Here is a 14286-nt window from a genome sequence, read left to right as displayed (position 1 = left end):
CTGTAGTCCTGGCTACTTGGGAGGCTGAGGCAGGAGAATCGATTGAACCTGGGAGGTGGAGGTTGCAGTGAGCCAAGATCTTGCCACTGGACTCCAGCCTGGGCAACAGAGCGAGACTCCATCTGAGAAAAAAAAAATTGTCTTGTGTGTTTATTTATGGGCCTGTTCTCTATTGCCTTCTCCCCAGAATGTAAGTGCCATGAAAGCAGGGACCTCGTCTGTCTTTGTCACCACTGTAGCTCTTGTGCCACACACAATGCCTGCATTTGTTTCACAGTGATGATGTTTCCATTATCAATAACTCACCATAGGAATTTTATATTTGTTTTACCATAATTTTAAAAATCAGCCTTAATAGTTACAAAAATTAGAAAGTTTAAGAAATAATGTTACAGTTAATTTTCAAGAATTTTACTGACTCCCACAGCGCTTGGATTACAGGTGCCAGCCGGTGTACCTGTCCTTGCTTTCTTGATGTTTTCTCTCTCTAGTGGTTTTGCTTCTTTCACAGTCTCTCTTTGCCTTTCCCTCTATGACTATTTTAAAAATGTAAAATGGGCTGGGCATGGTGGCTCACACCTGTAATCCCAGCACTTTGGGGGACGGAGATAGGAGGATTGCTTGAGCCCAGGAGTTCAAGAGCAGCCTACGCAACATAGTGAGACCCCCTCCCCTGCATCGCTATAAAAGTAAAAAAATAGCTGGGCCTAGTGGTGTGCATCTGTAGTCCCAGCTACTCTGGAGGCTGAGGAAGGAGGATCACTTGAGCCTGAGAAGTCAAGGCTGCAGTGAGCCATGATCGCACCACTGCTCTCTAGCCTGGGCGACAGAGTGAGACTCTGTCTCAAAAAGATAAAAATTAAAATAAAAAATAAAAGTATAAAATAACACATGATTATATTCTCATAAGAAATTGAAGTGCCTGCACAGTGGCTCACGCCTATAATCCCAGCAATTTGGGAGGTCGCAGCAAGAGCATCACTTGAGCCCAGGAGTTCAAGACCAACCTGGGCAACATAGAGAGACTCTGTCTCTAAATGAAAAAGAAAAGAAAAGAAAGAAATTCAAGATAGAAGTATAAATAAATAAATATAAAAGTCCCTCCCCTTCACCTTCATTTTCACTCCAATGTATCCCTTCCCCAGAGGCTAACATTACTTCTGGTGTTTTGTGCATGCATGGCTGATCTTGATCTCTGCTGCTAGCCTTTCTGTCTCTCTCTCTCTCTCTCTCTCTCTCTCTCTCTGACTCTGTGCATGGGTTCACTGGGTCTCAGTCCCTCTAACCTTTGTTTCTTCTGTTTCTCTGTGTGTCTCTTTCTCTGGCCTCTCTCAGTGTCCCTATGTCTCTTTCCCTTTCTATCTCTGCCTCTGCCTCTCACTCTGTCTCTTTCTTCATCTCTGTCTCATTCTATTTCTGCCTCTCTTATCAGAATACAGTTTTTAATAGTTAAAAACATGACTCATAAAAAATGAATAAAAACGAATAAAAAATGAGCACATGTTAATGATTTTTTTAACCCATTAATGAGGGAATAAGCAGCATGGTAAAGTTGGTTCAAAGAGAATTCAAAAAGAGATTATACAGCTACTGCATTGAAAGAATGCTGGAAAAAGGCTGCTGCGTAATATACAAAACCGGTTAATGCCCTGCGAGGCAATTGCACTGTCACCTCTGGGGTTCTTTTTTTTTTTTTTTTCTAATGGACAGAAACCTGCAAGTTAACATGTAACTTCAAAGTCAGAGCCCTCATCAATAGTAAGTAGCACATCCCCTAGAGAAGATGATCCCTGGATGGACTTGTCAGACCGTGTTCCAGTCTAACACTGAGAGGACATGCAGTCACCCTTTTGCTTTGTTGCTAAGTTTCAGGTAAGTTTTCTTTGCATTTGTTTCTGTGCCTGTCTCATCTCTGTGTCTCTCTGTCTCCCACCTCTGTCTCTCTCTCTTTTTTTTTTTTTTTTTTTTGAGACGGAGTCTTACTCTGTCGCCAGACTGGAGTGCAGTGGCGGGATCTCCACTCACTGTGACCTCTACCTCCTGGGTTCAAGTGATTCTCCTGCCTCAGCCTCCCGAGTAGCTGGGGCTACAGGCATGCACCACCACGCCCAGCTAGATTTTTTTTTTTTTTTGTATTTTTAGTAGAGATGGGATTTCACCATGTTGGCCAGGATAGTCTCGGTCTCTTGACCTCGTGATCTGCCCACCTCGGCCTCCCAAAGTGCGTGAGCCACTGTGCCCGGTCATTCTTTTCTTTTCTTTCTTTCTTTTTTTTTTTTTTTGAGATGGAGTCTCTCTCTTTCACCCAGGCTGGAGTACAGTGGCATGGTCTGGGATCACTGAAACCTCCGGCCCTCAGGTTAAAGCGATTCTCATGCCTTAGCCTCCCGAGTAGCTGGGATTACAGGCGCGTGCCACCACATCCAGCTAAGTTTTATATTTTTAGTAGAGACGGGGTTTCGACATGTTGGCGTGGCTTGTCTCAAACTCCTGACCTCAGATGATCCACCCGCCTTGGCCTCCCCATGTGCTAGGATTACAGGCATGAGCCACCATGCCTGGCCTCTGTCTCTCTCTTAATCATGGCAGACTCTCAGTGTCTGTCTGTCCCTTCCACTGTCTGACTCTGTCTGTCTTCCTTTGTCTCCTTTCTCTGTCTTGATTTAACAAACTTATTTTAATCACTTTCCCTTAGGGGTTGATCATGAGCCAGGACCTGCACCAGGAACTACAGGGAGAGGACAGAGCTGAATCCAACATGCCCTTGACACTCTTTGTTTCTTTGCAGAATTGAAAGGAAATCAAATGGAAGCTCTGAGTGCTGGGAGAAGAGGAGCTGAGGGTGTGGGGACGTGGCAGGGAAAGGGAGGGCCAGCAAGCTGCAGTGGGCTGGAGTGAGCTCCCAGCTTCGGCTGGCTGGGCGGAGATGATTTCACACCACAAAAATGTCTGAATCAGGAGAATAACCTAACTTGGGATGGGGCTGGGAAGCGAGCCGTTCAGTGGGAGACGGGGGAGCTGGAGAGCTCAGCGTTGGGCCAGATGGGGTGGCTGGCTATGATTTGTCCTGACCCTTGGGTCTCCCTAATGATCTTAGGAAAGAAACAATTCTTCTCCCATGCTGCAAGTGAAAGGGCAGAGTCCAGCCTCTAGAGAGATAGCAAGATAGACTTAGGGCTGCAACCCTGAAGAATCATGAAGTCTCTGCCAGCAAACTCAGGGATTTGAGTAAGGAATTCAGGGGAGGGAGAGAAGCAGGAGACAGAAAGAGGAGGAAAACACTGAATTTAATGGTCAAAAGGCCTTTAAGTTACATGGCCTCGTGAGTTTCAAGCATTTTATTAGCTGCAGAATCCTCGTTGACAATTAACATAGCAAAACAACAGCTGCCTCTAAGGGGTTCTCAGGAGGATCTGAACCCCATCATCTTGGTTCTCATCACCCACTGCCTGGAAACTATGACTTAACCCAATAGCCTCGTTTTACAAATGAGCAAAATGGCTGGGCACAGTGGCTCACGTCTGTAATCCCAGCACTTTGGGAGGCTGGGGCAGGTGGATCACTTGAGGTCAGGAGTTCGAGACCAGTCTGGCCAACATGGTGAAACCCTGTCTCTACTAAAAATACAAAAATTAACTGGGCGTGGTGGCGGGTGCCTGTAATCCCAGCTACCCGGGAAGCTGAGACAGGAGAATTGCTTGAATCCGGGAGGCAGAGGTTGCAGTAAGCTGAGATCGCACCATTGCACTCCAGCCTGGGCAACCAAGTGAGACTCCATCTCAAAAAAAAAAAAAAAAAAAGAGCAAATTAAGGCCCAGAACGAGAAAAGGATTTGCCCATATCATTTAATGATTGGGTGAGGAGCCCAGGTCTCTCGAATCCTTGTCTGGTGCTCATTTTGTTTATCTATCTATCTATCTATCTATCTATCTATCTGTTTATTTATTTTTGAGACAGGGTCTCGCTCTGTTGCCCAGGCTGGAGTACAGTGGCATGATCTCAGCTCACTGCAACCTCCACCTCCTGGGTTCAAGTGATTCTCATGCCTCAGCCTCTTGAGTAGCTGGGATTAAAGGCATGCACCACCACATCTGGCTAATTTTATATTTTTAGTAGAGAAGGGGTTTCACCATGTTAGCCAGGCTGGTCTTGAACTCCTGACCCTAGGTGATCCCTCTGCCTTGGCCTCCCAAAGTACTGGGATTACAGGCACGAGCCACCGCACCTGGCAGTTTTTTTTTTTTCTTTCAAATAGGGTTTCACTTTGTTGCCCAGGCTAGAGTGCAGTGGCAGGATCACACCTCACTGCAGCCTTGACCTCCTTGGGCTCAAGTGATCCTGCCACCTCACCCTCCTGACTAGCTGGGATCTCAGGCCCACGCCACACCAGGCTAATTTTTGTATTTTTTGTAGAGCCAGGCCTCCCTGTGTTGCCCAGGCTGGTCTTGAACTCCTGGGCTCAAGTGATCTGCCTGCCTTGGCCTCGCAAAGTGCTCGGATTACAGGCGTGAGCCACAGCACCTGGCCTCTGGTTTTTCCTTTCGGGGAGATGCTGAGCTAATAGATGGAGTCTCTTCCTCCAGCTTCGGGGTGGACATAGGGACTGCCAGCTGCCTGCCTGCCCAGAGTGACCAAACTGAAAGCTTCCAGCAAGCAGGCTCGAGTCTTCCGTGGCTTCTGCTTGGATCTTGGAACTCTCCCCCTTCCCACAGAGCCCTGGAGAGCTTGCGATGCTCTGGGTCTTTGGATAGATCACCCCCTCTCTCCAGGGTTCATTTTTCTTCACCTGGAGAGCCAGTGGGCTGAAAATAAATCAGTGCATTCCAAACTTTTTTTTTTTAATTAACGAAACCGCCTTTGGAAATGAAATCTTACAAGACTATACTTTCAGGGATTATTTGTATAGTTTGTTACTAGAGAAGTTTCTCTGAAACGTAAATTAAAATTTTATTAAAAATTAAAAAATAAAAACAAAGTACAAATAAAAATAAGAAAAATTTTAGACAAAAGCCCAATACTTCAAACAGACAAAAACAGTTCTGCCGTGGTTGAAGCAAGGACGGACGAGGGGTCTGAAGATCCGCCTCCTTGGCCTTCTTTCTGTCCTCTTAAGACTGCTGCATGAAACTCCCAGAGCTCCACAGAATGCAGTCGGAAACTGACATGGGAAATCTCGAAGAATCATGACAAGAAGCTCCTGTCTGAGGAAAGGTACAGGAGCCAGGAGTGGGGAGAGATGACATGAAGCCGCAGTGCTGGATCAGCCTCAGATGACAGTGAGGGCCGCCTTGTCTCAGGCAGTGGAGAAGAAGAGACGGGGGTGGGGGAAGGGGATGGGGCTGAGCTGCTTAGTCCAGATCGCCCTTCCTCGTCAGCCATCTGCCCCAGCCCAGAGACCCCAGAGGACGGAGCGTTCAGGCTACCTCTCAGGCTGGCTGAGTCATGCAGCATAGGCTGCCACGTCTCTGGGCTGGCGGGGCCGTCATTATTCCTGGCCTCACTGCAGCTAAATTGAAGAAACGTTTGGTTTGTGGGCCACGTCAAGGAATGTGTAAGAGCTGCCACGTTGTCGGGTCTGGGTTATTGGGCTTTTCTCCTCCTTCAGAGAAGATTTCCAGGCGTGTGGGTGGGGTTTCAGAAGAAAATTGATGCCTGCGTGTGAGTGTTCCCTGGACCTGGACCAGCAGCGGCAATATTACAGACCCGGGGGTTGGGGCAGACTGAGCCAATCTGCTGCCGAGCTCCTCCGACCCTCCCCAGAGCAGCAGGGAGCCCTGCACCGTCAAAGTTATGGATACAGAGCCCTGGAAAAAGGCTGAAGGGCTGTGAAACCAATAATACAAATCTTTAACCTTTGGAGAGTGATTGGCCACATCAACAGCCGAAGGTGTTTTCTCAGTGTGGTTTAATAAAAAGAGCAATAGGTCGAAGAGTTAGTTAGCTTGAGTCAAGCCCCGGCTCTGCTATTTATTGGCCGGGAGACCCAGGCCAGCTCACTTTACCTTTCTGAACCTCAGTTTCTTCTTCAAACGAGGGTGTTGGAGCAAATAAACATTCCCCCAAAGAGTTTGTTAGGAAACGAAGTTCTGTGGAATGCATTAAAAATTCATGAAAAAGAGGACTCTGTGATAGCTTTAACAGAGTTCAACAGGTTTCTTTTCAGCAGACATTTTCAGAGCTTTTAAGGTTTCAAGGTGCCTCAGGAATATCCACGAGGAAGGTAGTGAGTGCTGCATTTCACAAACGTACTTGAACCCAGGGTCCGCCTATCTTTCTGGAATATGTTATAGGACTAATATTTTGTGAAACACACTTTGGAAAATGTTGAATTAGATAATCTACTTATATCTGACATTTATGAAGTGCTTCGTTCATGCAGCAGTGGGCCAAATGCGTTACACATATGATCTCATTTAATCCTCACAAGCACCTCACAATAACTTTACACTTGAGGAAGCTGAGGCTGGAGGTTGATAACATGCCTCAAGTCTTCTAGAGTTAAATAACTTTGACCCAGGACCCAAGCCCAGAGATCTGACTCAAAAACTAGGCCTCCTAAGCATCCTCTTATATTTGCTGACTCCCTAAAATCTATGTTCACTTGACTCTTACACTGACTTTGTACCCAGGAGAGTGAAATATTTTAATCATGCTCATTTTACAGATAAGAACACTCAGGTTTGGAAAGGAAAAGTGAGCTGCTTAAGGTCAGAGTATAAGCAGGGCCTCAGGGCACAGGTCCTACTAAGGGAAGAACCCAAATCAGAACTCAAATGAGTGCTTCTTTCTCCTTGGGTGATGCTATGGTTGGAACACGTACCCCTAAAAGCATGTGTTGAAAACTTAATCCTCAATGCAGCAGTGTTGGGAGGTGGGGCCTATCGGGAGATGCTTAGGTCATGAGGGCTCTGCCCTTACGAGTTGATTAACATCAATTAGGGTTTGAGGTTGCAAGTTCTATCTCTTGCTCTCTTTCTCGCCCTCTCTTTGCCCTTCTACCATGGCATGATACAGCATGAAGACCTTTGCCAGATGCTAGTCCTCAATCTTGGACTTCCCAGCTCCAGAATCATGAGCCATTAAATTTCTGTTTATTATAAATCACCCAGTTCCAGGTATTCTGTTATAACAACACAAAAACAGACTAAGACCAGTGGGTTTGTGTCAACATGTCAACATGAAAAGGTGCAGCCAACGCATTGTCACCTCAGTGGAGAGGGAGCCTCTGTGAGAAGGAGGTGCCTTGGTAAACTCTTACTGGGACCCTGGGTGGAGGCAGTGGATGCAGTGGAAAGAGTCTTGACTGTTAAGAGTTTGGGAGCTTTCATTTCAGCCCCACCATGGGCCAACTGTGTGACTTTGGGCAAGTCTGTCTGTCTGCCCAAGCCCAAAATGGGCTTAGTGAATCCTGACCTTTCTACTTTGTAGACTAAATGTGCCACTCAATAAGATTAGGGTGATAAAAGTCCTTTGTGGGCCAGACGCGGTAGCTCACGCCTGTAATCCCAGCACTTCGGGAGGCTGAGGTGGGCAGATCACTAGGTCAGGAGTTCAAGACCAGCCTGGCCAACTTGGTGAAACCCTGCCTCTACTAAAAAATACAAAAAATTAGCCAGGCCTGGTGGCACACGCCTGTAATCCTAGCTACTCAGGAGGCTGAGGCAGGAGAATTGCTTGAACCCAGGAGGTGGAGGATGCAGTGAGCCAAGATTGTGCAACTATGCTCCAGCCTGGGTGACAGAACGAGACTCCGTCTCAGAAAAAAAAAAAAAAAAGTCCTTTGTGAGCTACAAAGAGCTAGAGGAGAAACCTTCAACTGCTCAGTGGGTGTGTTGCAAGTGGGGAGGGTGCTGAGGTTAAATTTCATCTTCCTCTGTTTGGCCTTGGCCTGGTTGGTGGATGCTCTGCTTCGGGGACCCAGGGCCAGATGACAATGGGTTCTTTGTGCCCTTCAGACAATGGGAAGGCCTGCCTGGGGAAAGATACAGTAACAAGGCAACAGGCTGAGTCAGCCTCCAGTGTGCTTGAACCTTCTTAGCTTGGCAGCCTTGACATTCAGCCAGCCACACAAAGGGTATATTTGAGAGTTCTGATACATAATCCCCATCCCAAAGAGGTCAGCCTGCCCAGTCCCTCCCTCCGGAGATTTGGATCAGGCCAGAGCTGCCTTCAGCCTGGGAGAGAGAGGCCCCAGGCCTAGCTGTCCACACTGTAACCTTGGGCTCTTTAAACCTCAATTTTCCCAGCCACACATGGAAAATCTGGGATTGAATAGGGCTAAAGGGCCCTATCAGTTCTAAGCTTTGAAAAAATAGGAGCAATCCAATCTGAGCTTGAAGGATGAATGGGTTTGGGTTTGGGACCAGTGGGGGAAGGGAGGCAGCCATGGCCAGAAGGGCAGAATGGGCAGTTGAGTGCATGGGGAAGTCATGGAGAGAGGGATCTGGAGTGGAGCTACCTGTGTGTATTCCTGGCTTCTCCACTGTGGGACCTTGACCAAGTGATTTAGTTCTCAGAACTTTTCTTTACTCATCTTTAAAATGAGAATGGTAATTGTACCCACCTATGGTAGACAAAATAATGGCCCCTCCAAAGATGGACGTGCCCTAATCCTCAGAATCTATAAACAGGCTATCTTACATGGCAAAGGGGGCTTTGCAGATTAATTTAAGGATTTAAAGGTGGGAAGATTATTTTAGATTATTTAGGTGGGCCCAATGTAATGACAAGGGTTCTTAAAAGTTGAAGGCCAGAGGGTCAAAGTCAGGAAAAGATGTCAAGGCAGAAGCAGAGTTGGAGTGATGTGCTTAGAAGACAGAGTGAGGGTTCACAAGCCTCAAGGTTCACAAGGAATGAGGGTGGCCTCTAGAAACTGAAAAAGGTAAGAAAATAGGCAGGGCACAGAGGCTTATGCCTGTAATTCCAGCACTTTGGGAGGCCCAGGCAGGCGGATCACCTGAGGTCAGGAGTTTGAGACCAGCCTGACCAAAATGGAGAAACCCCGTCTCTACTAAAAATACAAAATTAGCCAGATGTGGTGGCACATGCCTGTAATCCCAGCTACTCTCGAGGCTGAGGCAGGAGAATTGCTTGAACCCCGGAGGTGGAGGTGGCGGGGAGGTGAGATTGCACCATTGCACTCTAGCATGGGCATCAAGAGTGAAACTCTGTCTCAAAAAACAAAACAACAACAACAAAAAGGTAAGGAAACAGATTCTTTCCTCAACAGATTCATCCTTCCTCTGGAAGGAACCCAACGACACCTTGATTTTAGGACTTCTGATCTCCAAAACTATAAGATAATAAATGTGTGTTGTTTTTAAGTCACCAAATTTGTGGTAATTTACTATAGCAATGATAGAAAACAAATATTCTGCGTAAGTGTTGTTGAGTTAAATGAGATAATGGACATAAAGTGTTTTGCCCACCATCTGCTTTGTAATATTGAATATGATTGTCTGCCTTCTCAGTTTAATAACAATTGCTCCAATGAAACCTGGTCCCTCATGGGCCCTCAAGTTCTCCTATGTAAGTTTTGTTGAGTTTTTTTAACCCGAAAGGCTCACTCAGGAGTTATGACCTGGAGATCTGAACTGCTGAGATCCCGATGCTGTTTTTAATGCATGGTCTTAGGGGATGTTTCTTTGTCCTGCTTTTATTTGTTTAACTTTATGCTCGGTTGCTTTCCTCCTTGCCAGAAGCCAAATCCACAGAGCCTTCCTGATCTATTTCCAGAGTTCAGACCTCTTGCTCCCTGTGCAAGTATTCCTGTCCCTATGTAGGAATAGTTTACCTGGCCCCAGTCCAGCTCCCAGAGATGGTTCATCAGGTGGTCCATAGGCTGGTCTCAGAGCTAGTGACAGAGTCTCTGGAGTCAGTGAGCAGAAAGACAAGCAGGTTCTTGGTGTGGTTAAGAATCTGGTTTTTAGCCAGGAGTCAGGAGACCTAGTTTTGAGCTCCAGCTTCCCTGAGTGATAGAGGCCTCAGTTTCTCCATATCTACACTATAGGTTCTAATCCCTACCCTAACTCTTTCACAGGACTGCTGTGGCATTCACTGAGATAGTGGACAAGAAAGTATGTTGAAATGGCTAAAAGGGTGTAAAAAGGGTAGGAATGAACAACAGGAAAATGGAGGAGAAAAGGACGAGGAAGAACAGGAGGAGAAGGGAAATCTCCCCCAGTAGGTAATTCTAGCCACACTTTCAGTTACTTGAAAAAGCCAAGCTCTCCTCACATCAGGGTTTTGGTGCTTGTTCTCCCCTCTCCTGGAGTACTCTTCTCTCAGCCTTTCTCATTGACTCATGCTTCAACATCTTCCTCATCTTGCCTCCTCCAAGATGCCTATGCTAATGACCCTATCTAAAGTTATCCTCCATTGCTTTTTCATTTCATCTTCCTTGTTTCTTCCACAGAACTGATCACAACCTGAAATGAGCTCATGGCCTGCCTTCACCTATTGGAATGTAAAGTGCAAGAGGGCAGAGCCTTGTCTGTCCTATTTATTGCTATATCCCCATTGCCTGATGCAAAGCACAATAAAGATTGAATGAGTGAACGAAGTAGCTGATGTACTGGGGGTGTACGGAGCCTGGATGGCAGGCACATGTGGACATTTCCCAGGCAGTCCCTTGAGTTCTAAGGCTGTGGCTGGGGTGCTAGGTCAGGAGGGCAGGATCAGGGTAAAGTGAGAAGTGCCTAGAAGAGCACAGCTGGAGAGTGGTTGGAGAGGGCAGTGGGCAGGCAGCAGGGACCCCAATATACTGACGGATTGCTTTACAAGATGAAAAGCTGATTCAGCCTAATGTTGGATCAGCAACATTCTTGACTCGGGAGAGGGCTATATGGTCTGAAGTCCACATATGTCAGAGCTGGAGAGGAATTGAGGGGGAAGTAGCGTGCAGTAGTCAAGCACTTGGGCTCTGGTGTCCCTTAAACCTGGATTTGAATCTCTGATTTACCATATACTTGGTGCATAAGCTTGAGCAAATTATTGATATGAACTTCATTTTCCACATTTATAAAATGGGAATAATAACAGTTCCAGATTTATAAGAGTTAAGTCAGACAATATATGCAAAGAGCTTAGCTGGTGCTTGGCACATAGTAGGTGTTTAATAAATGCTGGCTCTTATTACTACTATTCTGCTGTCCAACCTATTTTATAAATGAAAAGGTGTAGGGTCAGGTACAATGGCTCATGCTTGTAATACTAGCACATTGGGAGGCCAAGGCAGGAGGATTGCTTGAGGCCAGGAGTTCAAGACCAGCCTGGGCAACCTAGAAAGACCTTGCCTCTATTAACACAATTAAAAAGAAAGAAAGAAAAGGTGTAGTTCAGAGAGGGGCAGGGATGAGCCCAAAGTCACTCAATGACTCAATAGCAGAGCGGGACTCACACCCGGGTCTATCACACCTGGCTAGGTTGTGCTTCTCTCCCTTCCTATAAAGCCCTTGGCAGGTGGCAGGAAGACCAGCCTTAGTCCTAGTGGTCTTCCTTTCTAGGTGAGAGTCATCCTTGCTTCAGAGGCTCCTGTTGCCCCAGGATGCTTTTTTTTTTTTTTTTTTTTTTTTTTGCCTTTTGAGGTGGAGTTTCACTCTTGTTGCCCAGGCTGGAGTGCAATGGTGCTATCTCAGCTCACTGCAACCTCCGCCTCCTGAGTTCAAGCAGTTCTGCCTCAGCTTCCCAAGTAGCTGGGATTACAGGCATGAGCCACCATGCCTGGCTAATTTTGTATTTTTAGTAGAGACAGGGTTTCACTATGTTGGTCAGGCTGGTCGCCGAACTCCTGACCTCAGGTGATCCACCCACCTCCGCCTCCCAAAGTGTTGGGATTACAGGTGTGAGCCACTGCACCCAGCCATGTGCTCTTATCCTTAGATATAAAACCTACCAAGTTTTCCTTCTGGGAGTGATTCTGGCTCAGGGTGTCCCCACAGAGACCTGGAAGTGGCCCTCAGGAGGGATCTCTCTTCCAGAGCTTCAGCCCAGCCCCACCCAGACTTCCACTTCCTGAACCGAAAGCCACATGGGAACACCAGCCAAAAACTGGGAAGAGTTCCACTGGTTCATCCTCATCAGAATCATCATTTTAGTTTATGAATAAAAATACAAAGCTGCTGCTAATTTTAGTCCCCATAATGCCTGGGAGCTATAGCAACCAATCCTATAAAAATATACATCTGTCCGGATGGCAAAACAGATATCTGGAAAGTCCACCAGCACCCTGTATTCAGCAGCCAAAAGCTCTTGGCTTTTGAACCAGGGTGAGAGGCCTTGGGGGTCTTTATTTATTTATTTAGAGACGGAGTCTTGCTCTGTCTCCAAGGCTAGAGTGCAATGGTGCCATCTCGGCTCACTGCAACCTCCGCCTCCTGGGTTCAAGCGATTCTCCTGCCGCAGTCTCCCATGTAGCTGGGATTACAGGCACGTGCCATGATGCCCAACTAATTTCTTTTGTATTTCTAGTAGAGGCAGGGTTTTGCCATGTTGGCCAGGCTGTTGTCGAACTCCTGACCGCAGGTGATCTACCTGCCTCAGCCTCCCAAAGGGCTGGAATTACAGGAGTGAGCCACCATGCCTGGCCTTATTATTATTATTATTATTTTATTATTATTACAGACAGCATCTTGCTCTGTCACCGAGGCTAGTCTCAGGCTTCTGGCCTTAAGCAATCCTCCTGCTTCAGCCTCAGAGTAGCTGGGACTCCAGGAACATACTACTGCACCCGGCCCTTGGGGGTCATCTGGAGAAGACTCCTTCTTGGGTGTTTGTGGATTTTTCTGCAGAGAAAGTTCATCGCTTCCTTTAGGTTCTCAAAAGGACCAAACAGCCTAACTTTTATATTCCACTTTAGTGGTTTGAGGGTCTCTTGGGTGTGGGGCACTGTTCCAGGCTGGAACCCTAGTAAAAGACAACCCTCTCTTTTTTCAGATGGGCAAGTTGGAAGTTCATATATTTATTGAGTAAAATATTGCAAGCCAGCTTTGTGTGGGGCACTGGTCAACATGCTGGGCACAAAGCAGTAAACAGACATGTGAAGTCCCTGCTCTCACCAAGCTTCTGTCTAGTGGGAGAAACAAATGGTTTCTGAGAATGACAGGTGATGGGGAGGAAATAAAACAGTGTAAGGTGATGAACTGTGCCTGTGAGAGAGGCAAGTAGATTGAGTGGCCAGGGAGGGCCTCTCTAAGGAGATGACATTAGAATAGGCACAGGAAAATCAGGTGGAAGAGTGTCTCTGGCAGAGGTAAGAGCAAGTGCAAAGATTCTGGGCATGGTGGCTCAGACTTGTAATCCCAACACTTTGAGAGGCCAAGGCGGGCGGATCACTTGTGGTCAGGAGTTCGAGACCAGTCTGGCCAACATGGTGAAACCCTGTCTCTACTAAAAATACAAAAATTAGCCTGGTGTGGTGGTGCATGCCTGTAATCCCAGCTTCTTGAGAGGCTGAGGCAGCAGAATCACTTGAACCCAGGAGGTGGAGGTTGCAGTGAGTTGAGATTGCGCCACTGCCCTCCAGCCTGGGCAACAAAGTGAGAGTCTGTCTCAAAAAAAAAAAAAAAAAAAAAAAAATCCTGGGGTGGGAGAAGCTTTGGGATAGTTGAAGGACTGGAAGGAAGTTGGCATGGCTGGAGCAGCGTGGGCACAGAGGACAGTGGTAGGAGGAGAGAATGGCAAGAGAGACAGGGGCCACAGCGGATGGAAGTGTATCATGAGGATGTTCTCTGCCTTCTTCCTTTTCATGGTATTCAAACCCAACCCATGCTTCAAGGTCCACCTCTTTCGGGAATCCACCAATCTGAAGCCCTGGGATAAGCCTTAGAGTCTGTACCACTCATGTAAGTGGGTGTATGTGTAAGGCACAACCTTTCAGCAAGATCCAAAGCTCCTTGAATAGTGAGTTATCTCGATTGATTGATTGTTCACAGTCAGTTACAGATTGAATTCCTTGTACTTTTTTTCCCTTCTCAGTTCTGCACTTAACTAGTCTAAAAAAATTAAAAAACAATTTAAGAAACCACAAAGCTAAGCTGGGTGCGATGGCTCACGCCTGTAATCCTAGCACTTTGGGAAGCCAAGGCATTCGGATTGCCTGAGCTCAGGAGTTCGAGACCAGCCTGGGCAACACGTTGAAACCCCATTTCTACTAAAAATACAATAAATTAGCTGGGTGTTGTGGCATGTGCGCCTGTAATCCCAGCTACTCTGGAGGCTGAGGCACGATAATTGCTTGAACCCGGGAGGCAGAGGTTGCAGTGAGCCGAAATCATACCGCTGCACTCC

This window comes from Pan paniscus, chromosome 4 (genome assembly GCF_029289425.2).
Source record: "Pan paniscus chromosome 4, NHGRI_mPanPan1-v2.0_pri, whole genome shotgun sequence".
Classification (NCBI taxonomy): domain Eukaryota; kingdom Metazoa; phylum Chordata; class Mammalia; order Primates; family Hominidae; genus Pan; species Pan paniscus.
Note: the sequence above shows the minus strand (reverse complement) of the source record.